Consider the following 12,944-nt stretch of genomic DNA (forward strand, 5'->3'; position numbering starts at 1 on the left):
AGTATTTAATGCTTTGATTATCTTGTCTGGTATTGTTTTAAGCACAAATTAATTACACTATGTCTGTGCCTTTTCATGTGTATATTTGTATACATGTATACCCCATCCAGCTCTGTTTCATTATGCCTAAAGAGGAGCCTTGAGTAGGTTTGAAAGCTCACTATAACATCATTTATTTTTGTTCACCATTAAATGGTATCATATGTACAAGATTACTTGTTTTTCTTACTAAAAACAATCACATTTTGCTGTACTGGCTAAGGTATCAGTCAGACAAGCGTTTTTTTTTTTTGCACACCTATGTGCGCAAAAAAAAGCCCTCCATGCATTATCAAAATGTGTGTGACTATAGCTCTGATCCCATTGCGTTCAATGGACCAGCACTGCTGCTGCCGGCTCTATTGAAGGGCAATGGGATGCAGGCAACCACTGCAGTGATTTTTGGGGAAGGGCTTGAAATATAAGCCCTTCCCTCAAAATCATCCCAAGGTGTAGAAAAAAACATTACTCACCTAACAGCGCTGTCTGGCCCCCGGAACTTCTTCTCTTTTGCATGCTGGCACTGATCTAAAGCACTTTCTTCTGGCCGAGGTTTAAAAATGCCTGCCTCTTGAAAGTGCTGGTCTGATTGGCTGAACGCTCAGCTAATCACAAGCAGTGCTCAGCCATTCATTGAATGACAACTGAGCGCTGAATGTGATTGGTCACATTGCTCAGCCAATCAGAGCCAGTGCTTAGCCATTCATTGAATTCAGAGAATTTAGAGAAGACGTGCCATAGCCCGGACTGTGCTGCTAGGTAAGTAATGTTATTTTCTTTTTTTCTTTCCAGCAGCTAGGGATGATCAGGGAAGGGCATATATTTCAAGCCCTTTCCCAAAAAATCACTGCAGGGTTTGCCTGCATCTCATTGCCTTCAATGGGGCAGCTGCAACGCCGGCCCCATTGATAAGCAATGGGAGAACATCAGGATCCTCTGCCACAACTGTGACAACTGTCACAGGATATTCTTTCATCCCCACGGGGAGTCCCATCACAGTGTTCAGTGGTCACAGTGTTCAGTGGTGAGGTGACTCCCTGCGGGGATTCAATATGTACAGCATGGACCTTGGCAGTGCACGCATGTCCTATCTTTTGCATGTGCAAAGATTTTGTGCCTGTAAAAAATGGATATGTGAACACTGCATATGAAACCAATGGTTCTATCAGACGCGCTCTTTTTTTCGCACATATGTGTGCACAAAAAAATGCTCATCTGACTTCGCCCTAGCACGGTACTAAACTTTTTTAGTTTTGAAATTAACACCTACCCTATGCTGCCTAGTTTAGAGTATAAGGATCCAGCAATGTTTCTTTTCACTATTTCATTTCAAAAGCCAAAACTGTCTTATTTTTCCATTGTCAGAAAAAATACAAATGCTTAATTTTGGTGAATGAGTAGTATTGAATTAAACAATTTTGTGGCACATATAATGTATTGAATCACTTTTAATATCTTTTGGGGGAGACAGCAATTTTTGCTATTTTATGTTTTGGACTTGTTCTTATAACACTCACATGCAATATAGATACACAAAATCTTTATTCTGTAGGTCGTTATAATTATTTTGATATTGAATTTTGGGCTCAGTCAGTTGAGCGCTTTTTTTCACGCATGTATAGGCATGTTTTAAAAATGGCTGTATTGGAACCAATTCTTTCAATGAAAGCGGCCCAATGTCTGTTTTTTAGAAGCACCTGCAAAAGATAGGACATGTAAGTGCAAAAGCACCCGGTCATGCGATTTTTCTACATGCGATGTGCGATTTTTTTTTCCCGTGCTTACACATGGGTGAAAAATGTGCTCGTCTGAATGAGCCTATAAACATTTTTTTTAAGGTTTTACTACTTTTGCGTAAAAAATTAAAAACAGATTTTGTGCCTCCATATTTTGAGAGTCAATTTTTTTATAGTAACATCAATATAGCTTTCTGAGGGCTTGTATTTATGCTGATGATGCAATTACAGCTCCTGATCCAAGAAAAAAAAATTGCAAATAGTAAAAGGATCAATCTAAAAACTAAAATAAACCTTTCCATATGCTTATTGGGAATTTTGGATGAGGAGCACTGGCAATTTCATGATCGGATATTTCTTATTAAGGTATTGTTTTCGGCTCACAAGATGATAGCTTTAAGATGGATGGATAGACGTCCTCCAACGCTGTCAAATTGGCAGAACATTGTTAACTCCACCTTGCCATGAAAAGATAGTCTATAAAAATAGAAAATGTCCAGAGAAATTTAACAGGGTGTCAGGGAGATCGGACTCATCGGACACAACTTTCATGCAGGATCAGCTCCAAGGCTTGTTGTACATATATGGGCAAAGTACCTATGTAATTCTCTCTTAACTTGAAGATGTTACGATGTATGCAGTGTTACCTACTTATATATTGAATGGTATATTTATTGTTCAATAAAACTAGTTCTTTTTTTAAATAAACTTTTTCTTCAAGTTATGCCATTATACAGTATGCATTCCTTTTTTTTACTTATATGCTTTTTGTCATTCTTGAGATCCCATGACTTAAGGCTAGAGATGAGTGAGCATGCTCTTCCGAGCTTGCTACTCGTTCGAGTATTAGGGTACTTGAGATACTCTTTACTTGAGACAAACACCATGCGGTACTCGAGTCAATTTCATTTACCTTCCCCTCATGTTTAGCGCCATTTTCTAGCCAATAAACATGCAGGGAAGGCATTACCACTTCCTGCTGTGACGTGCCAGCCCCCTCCCCCCCCCCCCCCCGCCCCACAGTAGTGAGTGGCTGGGCCGATCAGGTGACCGCCGAGTACTTAAACTGGTCCCGCCCGCGGCTCGCCTCAGACGCATGCTGCCAATGGTTATGGAAAGTGCTGATGCTTATACAGGGAAAGTGTTAGAGTAGGATCCTCTCTACAAGAACCCCAACGGTCCTTCTTAGGGCTACTCCTCATCGTGTGTATTACAGTTGTGGCTGGCTGGGAGCAGTAGTGCACCCTTTTTTAAAAGCATCTAGGCCTGTGCAGAGCATTACAGCTATACCATTCTTGGTCTGCAGTGCATTACGCAGAGTTTAGGGAAAGAGCTGCTGAGATAGGGAAAGTGTTACAGTCGGGATCCTCTCTACAAGAACCCCAATGGTCCTTCTTATGGCTACTCTTCATTGTGTGCATTATAGTTGTGGCTAGCTGGGAGCAGTAGTGCACCCTTTTTTTAAAGTATCTAACCCTGTGCAGAGCATTACAGCTATACCATTCTCAGTCTGCAGTGCATTAGACAGAGGTCTCACCACGAAACAATTCTCTATTATTTCCTTGGCCACTGCAAATTCTTTCAGTTATACCATTCTCAGTCTGCAGTGCATTAGACAGAGGTCTCACTACAAAACAGTACTCTAATATTTCCTAGACCCCTGCAAAGCGTTTTAGTTATACTGTTCTCAGTCTGCAGTGCATTGGACAGAGGTCTCACCACAAAACAGTACTCTAATATTTCCTAGGCCACTGCAAAATTTTTCAGTTATACCATTCTTAGGGCGAGCACCCACTGGCGTCGGCGTTTTCCGCGGGGAAAAAACGCAGCGTTTTCGCCGCGTTTCCCGTGATTTTTCCGCGCGTTTTTCGCGGCGTTTTCGCTGTGTTTTCGCGGCTTTTCCATTAATTTCCATTGACTTTCATGGGTGCATTAGGAGAAAAATAAGGACACATATGCAACCGACAGTTCCTATGTTAAAAACGCAAACGCAACGCAAAAAAAACGCCAGTGGACAGGAACACATGTTATCTCTATGCCTGTGCAGGAAAAACGCAAAACGCAGGTAAAAAAACGCCAGTGGGTGCTCGCCCTTAGTCTGCAGTGCATTAGACAGAGGTCTCACCGCGAAATAGTACTCTAATATTTCCTAGGCCACTGCAAAGTATTTCAGCTCTGCCACTGCGCAGAGTGCTTCACAATACCCTTTCCTTGGGGGGTTGAGATAGCTGCAGTTACCAGCACTATCCACTGCCTTTAGTGTCTCGTCCCACTCCATACAGCCTCTCTTATCTACAAGTCTCTGTGAGCGGTAAATGATCCCTAGGTATCAGTGCAAGACAGCGGGTTAATTTTTTCAAGTCACAGCATAGAGCCTCCGCTATCTACAGGTCTTTGTGTGAGGTGAATTAGCCACAGTTGTCAGCGCTGTACAGTGGGGTAATTTATTTGGGCCCTGCTCTATCCTTAATCTGCCATGATGAGGAGTCGTGGTAAGAGTCGAGGACGTGGACGCAGACGCGGGTGTCCAAGTGAGGGTATGGGCACAGGCTGCTGAGGGATTAGGCGAGAGGCAAGTTTCTGGGCTCCCCAGCTTCATATCACAATTTGCGAGTCCACTTGGTAGACCTTTATTACAAGCAGAGCAGTGTGAGCAGGTCCTTTTGTGGATCACAGATAACGCGTCCAACAATGTGTCGAACCCTCAGTCTTCTACGCAGTCCACTACTCCTGGCCTAGGGACTGCAACTCTGAATCCTCTGGCTGCTCCTCTTTCTTCCCAGCCTCCTCACTCCATAAAAAATGACAAATTCTGAGCAGGCAGACTCCCAGGAACTGTTCTCTGGTCTCTGCCCTGAGTGGGAAAAAATGGTTCCTCTCTCATTTGAGGAGTTTGTCGTGACTGATGCCCAAGCTTTTGGAAAGTTCGCGGAGTCCGGGTGATGAGGCTGGGGACTTCCGGCAACTGTTTCAAGAGCTTTTTGTGGATGAGGATGATGAGACAGAGTTGCCTGTTAGTGAGGTAGTAGTAAGGGCAGTAAGTCCGAGGGAGGAGCGCACAGAGGATTCGGAGGAAGAGCTGCTGGACGATGAGGTGACTAACCCCACCTGGCTTGCTAAGCCTACTGAAGACAAAGGCTTTCCCATTGCGTTGTTCAGCTATCTGACACATACAAAGAATGAATTGGACAGAAATGTGGACCAAGGCCGAGGTCCTTGGTGGGGTGGAACTCTGCGATGTTTGGGCATCCTCTTTTCTTCCTGTTTAATACTGTCCCTGTATTCCAGGTGCTTGCCTATGCTGTGGGTGCACAAAGACTTCCCATTGCGTTGTTTTACCTGTCTGGCACAAATACACTGACTGACTTGGGTAGGGTGCAGATGGCTTTCCCATTGTGGGGTTTTACCTATCTGGCACAAATACACTGAATGACTAGGGCAGAAGTGTGGGCCGAGGTCCTTGGTGGGGTGAAATTCTGCTATGTGTGGGCACTCTGATTTCTTCATGTGTAATACCGTCTTTGAGTTTCATGGGCTCGCCTATGCTGTAGGTGCAGAAAGATTTCCCATTGCGGTGTTTTAGCTATCTGGCACAAATACACTGAATGACTTGGGTAGGGTGCAGAGTGCAGATGGCTTTCCCGTTGCATTGTCCAGCTATCTGACATCTAAACAGAATGAAGTGTGTGGGGACACATGGATTTCCCATAGCTATGTAACTCACAGCACCTTGGGTGATACAAGTTGGAGGCTGGGACCGAGCCTGACCTGCTTGGGGTCTGGGGATCAGCTTTGGTTGGCATGAATTTGCTCTCATGTTACCACAGTTATCTGAGACACTTGTTTGAACCAATCAAAATAAGCGTAACTGAGTTAAGACGTTCGCAGCTGTACTAGCAACCAAGTCGGCTTTATGCCCACGAATGCTGAGGCTGTGGGCAGAGGCCAAAGTCCTGGGGATGGGGGGGATGCAACTGCGCCAGGTTTGGCCTGTAGAACTTTTTTGTGGTTCATCCTGTCTTGGGAGCGATGAAAGCAACCATAACTGATTTAATGAGACGTTCACAGCTGTACTAGCATCTGAGTCCGCTTTATGCGCACGATTACTGAGAGTGTGGGCAGAGGCCGAAATCCTGGGGGGGATGCAACTACACCAGGTTTGGTCTGTGGAACTTCTTTGTGGTTCATCCAGTCTTTGGAGTGATGAAAGCAACCGTAACTTATTTAATGAGACGTTCACAGCTGTACTAGCATCCAAGTCCGATTTATGCCCACAATTATTGAGGGTGTGGACAGAGGCTGAAGTCCTGGGGGGATGTACTGTGGCAGGTTTGGCCTGTGGAACTTCTTTGTGGTTCATCCAGTCTTTGGAGCAATGAAAGCAACCATAACTGATTTAATGAGACGTTCACAGCTGTACTAGCATCCAAGTTAGCTTTATGCCCACAATTACTGAGGGTGTGGGCAGAGGCTGAAGTCCTGGGGGGAGATGCAACTGTGCCAGGTTTGGCCTGTGGAACTTCTTTGTGGTTGATCCAGTCTTTGGAGCAATGAAAGCAACCATAACTGATTTAATGAGATGTTCACAGCTGTACTAGCATCTGAGTCCGCTTTATGCCCATGATTGCTGGGGGTGTGGGCAGAGGCCGAAGTCCTGGGGGGGGGATGCAACTGCGCCAGGTTTGGCCTGTGGAACTTCTTTGTGGTTGATCCAGTCTTTGTAGCAATGAAAGCAACCGTAATTGATTTAATAAGACGTTCACAGCTGTACTAGCATCCGAGTCCGCTTTATGCCCACGATTGCTGAGGGTGTGGGCAGAGGCCGAAGTCCTGTGGGGGGATGCAACTGCGCCAGGTTTGGCCTGTGGAACTTCTTTGTGGTTCATCCAGTCTTTGGAGCAATGAAAGCAACCGTAATTAATTTAATGAGACGCTCACAGCTGTACTAGCATCTGAGTCCACTTTATGCCCACCATTGCTGAGGGTGTGGGCAGAGGCCGAGGTCCTGGGTGGGTGAAACTCTGCCATGTTTGGGCACTGTAATTGCTTCATGTTTAATACTTTCCTTGGGTTTCATGGGCTCGCCTATGCTGTGGGTGCACAAAAATTTCCCATTGTGGTGTTTTAGATATCTGGCACAAATACACTGAATGACTTGGGCAGGGTGCAGAAGGCTTTCCCATTGCGGTGTTCAGCTATCTGACACCTACACAGAATGAATTGTGTGGGGACACATAGTTTTACCATTGCTATGTAACTAACGGCACCTTGGGTCACACAAGGTAGAGGCTGCGACCGAGCATGACCCTGGGCCCGCTCACATGCTTCCCACACAGAGTATTGCAGGTCCTACCTCGGTCATGGTTTCTCGGGCTTATTATGCCACCTCTTTCTCCTGCTTACAGTCTAGGGATCTGCGTTGGTCGGCATGTATTATCTCTTATCCTACAAATTACTACAGTTATCCGAGATACTGGATTGGAGCATTCACAGGAAGCATTAATGATTTCATGAGACTTTCACAGGGTCACTGTATACCTGTGGTGGCTACCTGGAGATGCTGCCGTATAGGCTTGTGGAAACGGAGGCTTTCAAAAGCATGATGGTGGCGGCGGCCCCGCGCTACTCGGTTCCCAGTCGCCACTACTTTTCCTGATGTACCGTCCCAGCCCTGCACGACCATGTCTCCCGCAACATTGTACGCGCCCTCACCAACGTGGTTACTGCCAAGGTCCACTTAACAACGGACATGTGGACAAGCACAGGCGGGCAGGGCCACTATATCTCCCTGACGGCACATTGGGTGAATTTAGTGGCCAGTCCAACACAACCTCTGTCTCGCAATCAAGATGTGTCAGCAGCAGCAGCACGTCGCCAGCAGTCGGTGTCGCGCGGCGTGGCAGCACAGCAGTGGGCAAGCGTCAGCAGGCAGTGCTGAAATTACTCAGCTTAGGAGAGAAGAGGCATACGGCCCACGAACTGCTGCAGGGTCTGACAGAGCAGACCAACTGCTGGCTTTCGCCGCTGAGCCTCCAACCGGGCATGGTCGTGTGTGACAACGGCCGTAACCTGGTGGCGGCTCTGCAGCTCGGCAGCCTCACGCACGTGCCATGCCTGGCCCATGTCTTTAATTTGGTGGTTCAGCGCTTTCTGAAAAGCTACCCACACTTGTCATACCTGCTCGGAAAGGTGCGCCGGGTCAGCACACATTTCCGCAAGTCCAAGACGGACGCTGCCACCCTGCGGACCCTGCAACATCGGTTTAATCTACCAGTGCACCGACTGCTGTGCGACGTGCCCACACGGTGGAACTCTACGCTCCACATGTTGGCCAGACCCTATGAGCAGCGTAGAGCTATAGTGGAATACCAACTCCAACATGTGCGGCGTAGTGGGAGTCAGCCTCCTCAATTCTTTACAGAAGAGTGGGCCTGGTTGGCAGCCATCTGCCAGGTCCTTGGAAACTTTGAGGAGTCTACCCAGATGGTGAGCGGGGATGCTGCAATCGTTAGCGTCACCATTCCTCTTCTATGCCTCTTGAGAAGTTCCCTGCAAAGCATAAAGGCAGATGCTTTGCGCTTGGAAATGAAGGCGGGGGAAGACAGTATGTCGCTGGATAGTCAGAGCACCCTCATGTCTATATCTCAGCGCGTTGAGGAGGAGGGGGAGGAGCATGAGGAGGAGGGAGAAGAGACAGCTTGGCCCACTGCTGAGGGTACCCATGCTGCTTGCCTGTCATCCTTTCAGCGTGTATGGCCGGAGGAGGAGGAGGATCCTGAAAGTGATCTTCCTAGTGAGGACAGCCATGTGTTGTGTACAGGTACCCTGGCACACATGGCTGACTTTATGTTAGGATGCCTTTCTCGTGACCCTCGCGTTACACGCATTCTGGCCACTACGGATTACTGGGTGTACACACTGCTCGACCCACGGTATAAGGAGAACCTTTCCACTCTCATACCCGAAGACGAAAGGGGTTCGAGAGTGATGCTATACCACAGAACCATGGCGGACAAACTGATGGTAACATTCCCATCCGACAGCGCTAGTGGCCGAGGCCCAGTTCCGATCGCACGACCGTCCTCGGTGACGCCTCTGCCCCCTACAACTACTGGGTGTCGAAGCTGGACACGTGGCCTGAACTCGCGCTGTATGCCCTGGAGGTGCTTGCTTGTCCTGCGGCTAGCGTCCTGTCAGAGAGGGTGTTTAGTGCGGCTGGGGGAATCATCACGGATAAGCGTACCCGCCTGTAAACCGACAGTGCCGACAGGCTTACACTCATCAAGATGAACAAAACCTGGATTTCCCCAGACTTCTCTTCTCCACCAGAGGACAGCAGCGATACCTAAGCAATACGTAGGCTGCACCCGCGGATGGAAGCATCGTTCTCTATCACCATCAAAAACGGGGACCTTTTTGCTTCATCAATCTGTGTATTCTATTCCTCCTCCTCCTCCTGCTCCTCCTCCTGAAACCTCACGTAATCATGCCGAACGGGCAATTTTTCTTAGGCCCACAAGGCTCAGTCATATAACTTTTGTAAACAATTTTTATACGTTTCAATGCTCATTAAAGCGTTGAAACTTTCACCTGAACCAATTTTTTTTTTAACTGAGCTGCCTCCAGGCCTAGTTACCAATTAAGCCACATTAACCAAAGCGATTAATGGGTTTCACCTGCCCTCTTGGTTGGGCATGGGCAATTTTTCTGAGGTACATTAGTACTGTTGGTACACCAATTTTTTGGGGCCCTCGCCTACAGTGTAATCCAATTAATTTTTTGCCCACCTGCATTAAAGCTGACGTTACATCAGCTGTGATGGGCAATGCAATGGGATATATTTATGTACCGCCGGTGGCTTCCTGGCACCCACCCATGCTGTGGGTCCACAGGGAGTTGTAACTGCATGTGTCCACTTCTAAAGAACCCCAGTCTGACTGGGGCATGCAGTGTGGGCCGAAGACCACCTGCATTTAATCGGACGTTACCTCAGCTGTGATGGGCACTGCAATGGGATACATATATGTACAGCCGGTGGGTTCCAGGGAGCCACCCATGCTGTGGGTGCACACGGAATTCCCATTGCGATGTTGTACCTGCCTGTGACTATTTATAAAAAAACGCGGTCTGACTGGGGCATGCAGACATCTTGACAGAATGAATAGTGTGTGGCACATAGGTTCCCCATTGCTATGCCCACGTGTGCAGCTTCTGATGGCGGTGGCACAGGATTATATTTCTCATTGCTTCTGTACAGCATTGTGGGCTATCGCCCCACCCCTTTTAAAGAGGGTCGCTGCCTAGCCGTGCCAACCCTCTGCAGTGTGTGCCTGCGGTTCCTCCTCATGGCAGACGCACTTATAAATAGACATGAGGGTGGTGTGGCATGAGTGCAGCTGAAGGCTGCGCAGGGACACTTTGGTGTGCGCTGTGGACACTGGGTCATGCGGGGGGGTTGGGCAGCATGTAACCCAGGAGAAGTGGCAGCGGAGTGTCATGCAGGCAGTGATTGTGCTTTGTTGGAGGTAGTGTGGTGCTTAGCTAAGGTATGCATTGCTAATGAGGGCTTTTCAGAAGTAAAAGTTGTTGGGAGGGGGTCCACTCTTGCCGCTATTGTGGCTTAATAGTGGGACCTGGGAACTTGAGATGCAGCCCAACATGTAGCCCCTCGCTTGCCCTATCTGTTGCTGTGTCGTTCCCATCACTTTCTTGAATTGCCCAGATTTTCACAAATGAAAACCTTAGCGAGCATCGGCGATATACAAAAATGCTCGGGTCGCCCATTGACTTCAATGGGGTTCGTTACTCGAAACGAACCCTCGAGTATCGCGATAATTTCGTCCCGAGTAACGAGCACCCGAGCATTTTGGTGCTCGCTCATCTCTAGTCTCTGCTGAAGCCTGATTCTTTGACTTTGACTCCAGAGGATGTTGTCACAGTAGTATGTAGTAACATTATTATCAGAAAGGTTGAAAGAAGACAAAATTTAATTATAGTTACACTATTTTCCTAAAGCAGGGTTCCACAACTTTCTGTAGATTATGATCAACATTGAACTCTGAGTGGTGTAGTGAGCTACCTTCAATTAAATAAAATGAAGGGGATACATATCAAGTATAGAGAAATTTGCAGATATTTTAATTTTAAATGTGATCCATTTATATGGTACCATCCTTATTTGCATTGTTCTGGGCTTAGGCTATGTCTACAATATAGTCATTGGGGATCTTGTATTGTAACCAGTGCATAGGGTCATAATTGAGGACTATTATGGCAAGCCACAAATCAGGTGTCATGATGACCGGGAAAGTCTAGACTCGAGAGCCACTAATTATGGGGACCATTATCCAAAAGTATTGATACAGAAGAGGGCAAAAAGCTTTGAAGCATGAAGTAACACAGCTTCATTGCTCTTACGACAATCCTTTCTATGATTATAGTTGTATATGTTTCTCTAGACATATGTATGAACAGCTCATTAGGAAAATCTCTATACATAGAAATTATATCACTCCCCTTTTTTCTAAGCAAATCAGTGATCACCCAATGTTTGACTGCTTATGTAATTTACTCATTATCTAAATTATGTTGGCTGTCCCACCCTGCACCTGCAGCTTCATGTCTTTTCTACACAAGTGGAAAACTATTAGCAATGGCATATATAGAATACTAACAGTATTGATTCATGATATAAATGATGATTCATTCTATAAATAAATTAGTTGCACTTCAGTGCAGTGGAGGTGTGCATGGTCACTGTATTTATTGGGGCTACCTGTTGGAATTGCCATAGATTGATGTTCTTCTCTCATTAACAGAGACAGATGCAGTACATTGTTATGGAGGTTCATGGGCATGTACGATGATACATGTGGGTAGGTGCACTCACTTATATTTATCCTTGCCCTCGTGAGAAGCCCTCTAAAAAATTACCACAACTTGCTTTGAAATAGTTTTGTGTATACAATATAATAAAGGTATGTTTACTTAAAATGCACTTTGCATTTAGCAATAGGAATTTTTTAAATATTGAAGATCTTTTGCAACATACTGTATAATACAATGAAGGAATGAATATGGATCTGTATTCCAACATGTCAGCCTATACTTATATATATGCAATTCTAATATTTTCTTGATTCCCTTATTGTCATCATCATCATCATCATCATGTCATTCTTATTTCATTATAAATATGCACCAGAAATGAATTATTTTTTTCCTACAATAGAACTGCAGAAAAGAAACCTGTATTACATATTCTTTGAATATAACGGATTGCTAATTATTTTTTAAATAGGTTATCTACCGTATATACCGGCGTATAAGGCGACGGGGCGTATAAGACGACCCCCCAACTGTCACCTTATACGCCGGTATACAGTGGAGAAAAAAAAATAAATTCATTACTCACCTCCCACGGCGTTCTGTCGCGCTCCGGCAGGATGTCGCTCGCTCCGGCAGGCTGTCGCTCGCTCCTCGTCCCCGGCGCAGCATAGCTTTCTGAATGCGGGGCTTGAAATCCCCGCTTCCAGAAAGCTAATACACACGCCGGCAGCCATGACATCATTGAATGGCTGTGATTGGCTAAAGCACACGTGGCTTCAGCCAATCACACTATTCAATGACATCATTGAATGGGTGTGATTGCTAACACGTGCGCCTTCAGCCAATCACAGCCATTCAATGATGTCATTGAATAGTGTGATTGGCTGAAGCCACGTGTGCTTTAGCCAATCACAGCCATTCAATGCTGTCATGGCTGCCGGCGTGTGTATTAGCTTTCTGGAAGCGGGGATTTCAAGCCCCGCATTCAGAAAGCTATGCTGCGTCGGGGACGAGGAGCGAGCGACAGCCTGCCGGGGCGAGCGACATCCTGCCGGAGCGCGACAGAACGCCGTGGGAGGTGAGTAATAAATTTTTTTTTTTTACACTTTTTTTTTTGTATTACCGGCGCATAAGACGACCCCCGACTGCAGAGCAGATTTTTCGGGGTTCAAAAGTCGTCTTATACGCCGGTATATACGGTACATTACCATATCAGTTTTGTATGCCTTTATTTTCCTTTCAAAACTGAACACTTTTTTAACTTCTCGGTGCTACATGCCATATATATATACAGTCCTGTAAAGTTCATACCAAGCACCATAAATGTATGACATGGGAATG

The sequence above is a fragment of the Eleutherodactylus coqui genome, chromosome 1 (assembly GCF_035609145.1).
Source record: "Eleutherodactylus coqui strain aEleCoq1 chromosome 1, aEleCoq1.hap1, whole genome shotgun sequence".
NCBI lineage: Eukaryota > Metazoa > Chordata > Amphibia > Anura > Eleutherodactylidae > Eleutherodactylus > Eleutherodactylus coqui.